Raw genomic sequence first — 3,279 nt, forward strand, 5'->3', positions numbered from 1 at the left:
CGGGCAAACAGTGTCCAGCACTTCCTCCAGGAAACTTTTGAAATACCAGTAAAGAACTGCTCTTATTGGCACTGACATTGCTGGTTTTTCTGCTTCTGCATACTTAAATTATACATGTACCATGTCTCCTTCCCCCACCCTCACCCCAACCATTAGTTGAGGTTCTCTTTAACTTAGGAAGGCAGTGAAGAAGTGAATTTTGGTGCTTCTATATTCATTGTGTTTGCTTGCTCAAATTTCTTATACTATAAAGAGTTGTAGAGCTAGGCAAAAGGATATCTGTCCTTGTTTCTGGTCTTGTTGAACAGAAAAAGAAAAAAAAAAAAAAGTTTAAAGAGAAAATGTTAGAGGAGTCTGACGGAACTGAAAAGAATTGAGAAGAAATAAGGACTCACAGAAGTCCCATAGCACTGGAAACAAAAATGAATTCACTTAAGTGTCAAATAACACTCTACAAAGATGTGGGCTTAAAGGAAAAAGATGAGAAAATGAACTGCTCACATAAGCAGACAGTCTGGTAACAGTGCAAAGACTGTAGGAGATGAGGGAGACAGAATGATGGAATGAGACAATATTTAACATTTTTCTTTGCAATGCAAAAGGTAGAGAGTAGCAGTAAAAACAACTGAAAACTAGAATAAATGAATGAAAAATGAATAATGAAGTAAATAAAAGGAATGCAAATTTAAGATGTGAAAGGTGAGACAATGAAATTGAAAAGGACAGTGTAGAGAATTGAATAGATAAAGTCAGATGCAGGAACCTAATCACAGGAGAATAGAAAATAGATTAGAAATAAAAAATGAACTCCAATGGTAGGGGGAAAAAGCTAGAAAAGAGTAGCAAGCGGAACAGATAGATGAGGGACATGGCCTAGCAACCCAGCAAATAGAGACTCCATGCTTTCCCTAGTGCTAAACTTGGACCAAAATACACTTAACTGAGCTCTGAATTACAGTAGGCTTGATGTTTTCAGAGTCCATTAAAGCTAACCAGTAATTGAGTCTCAAATGGAGAAAATAACCAACTAAACCTCCTCCCCGCCCAGGTAATAGCTGAAGATATTACAGTATCAGAAGATGGTTTCTTTGGTCTAAGATCTAGTAATTGTTCCTTAAATATACACTAGCACCTTGTCAAACCCCATACTGTCATGCAGCCCCAGCGATGGGACCACCAGTTTTGCCCATTCTTTCCTCCTAGCCCACAGGTCTTAACTATCTCACAAGTCATAGACAGCAGCTTTCCCCGAAACACAGTAAGTGACACTTACTGCAACTTATTGAAAGGGAAGGCTCCACGTAGTCCCTACAAAAGAAAACTGTATCACTACAGGGAGGAACCAGAGCTCCTTTAAGTCTTTAGTGAACTGGACAATTAATTATTCCATGTGCTCCAAAGTTTCTCACTCTCCCTGTCCTAAACAGATCAAGAACATCTGATGTCTTTGCAGCCAGAGCCCAACCTGTTCTACTAAACACCTCTCCCTAAAAATATTGGCTCTGTGGAGAAAGCAGCTGGCCCACCTACTTGCCCAAATGAGCTGTTTGAAGTCTACCCTAAACCTTTTACAAAATGTGCATGTTTGCAAATGTTTCGCTTCTCCCCTCGAATCTCCCATTTTTGATGAAAACAAAGAGACAACTCAGTATAGTTTTTTACACCTTTAAACATCAAAGAAACTTCTCTACATGAAATAATTTGAGCAGTACAAGGCTACAGGGCATCACCAGTCCAATGTCACTATCCAATTCCTAAGGCAGCAAACAGAATACTGACAGCTTTCTAATGATGTTATTTCACTTCCTTTTTGTACGAGTAGTTTCTCAATTTACACACTTATATGTGTATTTTTGCAGAGAGGTGAAGGTGTCATCACAACATGAGAATGTATTCTCTGACATATTTCATAGGTGAAATCTTGATGGAGAGCGTATATATTTCAGTTATCATATATGGGTGATACCCAGAGAGAATAAATGCTTTTAAGCCACAGGACATATGTAAATACTGGCAAAATGTGATAGGAAATTTAATTGTTCCCCTTGAGCCAGATTTAATAACAAATTAAATACCCAGTTTCCACTAGTCCTATTATCAGGACTTGTGATAACTTGAAAAAATTACCTGAAAAGCATGCTCACTTTTTTTAAGCCTTAGTTTGCAAATCAGGTCGGTGGTTTTGTTTTTTTTTTTTCCCCAGACTGTCTGAGATCCATCAAAGCTGTTTTAAGAATTAGTTTTTTAACCCTTTGTACAGGTGTGGTACACCTCTCTCCATTCACTCTATGGCTGGCACACTCGGAACAAGACTGCGTTGCAGTGGTTTCATTCTAAGCAATGCTTTATAGAGCAAGCACATCTGATAACTCCTAAACACACAATACAGTTTTAAATTTATGGAATGGAGGTATTTTAACTGGATTGGCATAGGAAGTGTAAAATTGTTTCTAATCCATGGAATCTGTGAAAACCTCAAAACAGTTTCCCAGAATAAAGAGTTTTGCACTGTATCTTCCAGAAACATTTTTGTGTGATAGCAAAAGAAAATACTTTATTTGGCAAAAGCAGTTCTTTGGAGAAAAGCTAAGCAATACAGTATATATTATTCAGGGATTTTTTTAAAGCAACTCAGAAGATAAGTTAAAGAAAAGACACAAAAGAGAAGTTTTATGACCTGCTTCCTATTTCAGCCATACTGATGGTATTAAGAGTAGAGCAAAATTTTTTATGTGATGGTCTGGCAAATAATTAGTGATTTACCCCAGACCATCATGAATAGCATTTTATTTTAATGTAATTACTGCTCAAGTACAACATTTTAAAGAATAATGTTGATTACTAGTTTTATTTTTTAACATCACTACATCTGGATGAGACTGTTTCTCAACTTCCAGAAATTTCAATGTAAAATCTTCTCAGCTGTTATTACTGGGCTCAATCCCGTGGTTATTTTTTCACTTTTCCATTTTTTTTTTAAGTAAAACATTAATGTAATTCACCACTTGGTAACTGGGGAGAGATAGCAGCCTACTATTGTGGCAAACCATTGCAACTTGCTTACTTTCAGTTATGCACCCATACTCTTAATGTGTTCACTGACTTGGACTTAAAAGAAAAGGCTATTTAGCCACAATATTACATCATTAAGTCACACTAATTTCATAGTTTTCAATCATTTTCTCATGCCCTATTTCTAACCACCAGCTGAATCCATACAAATAATGCATATAAAGTGTCACACTCAGCAGATATACAATCATCCAATACCCTAAGAAA

General features: G+C 36.7%; 1 protein-coding gene across 1 annotated transcript in view; it reads right to left on the minus strand.

Annotated features, from left to right (window-relative positions):
- The window catches only part of SPON1 (spondin 1), a 197,658-nt gene that overhangs the window by 130,880 nt on the left and 63,499 nt on the right, over positions 1 to 3,279 (minus strand). The gene's annotated exons all lie outside the window — the stretch shown is intronic.

The sequence above is a fragment of the Egretta garzetta genome, unplaced genomic scaffold (genome assembly GCF_000687185.1).
Source record: "Egretta garzetta isolate BGI_Z169 unplaced genomic scaffold, ASM68718v1 scaffold509, whole genome shotgun sequence".
In the NCBI taxonomy this organism is placed as follows: domain Eukaryota; kingdom Metazoa; phylum Chordata; class Aves; order Pelecaniformes; family Ardeidae; genus Egretta; species Egretta garzetta.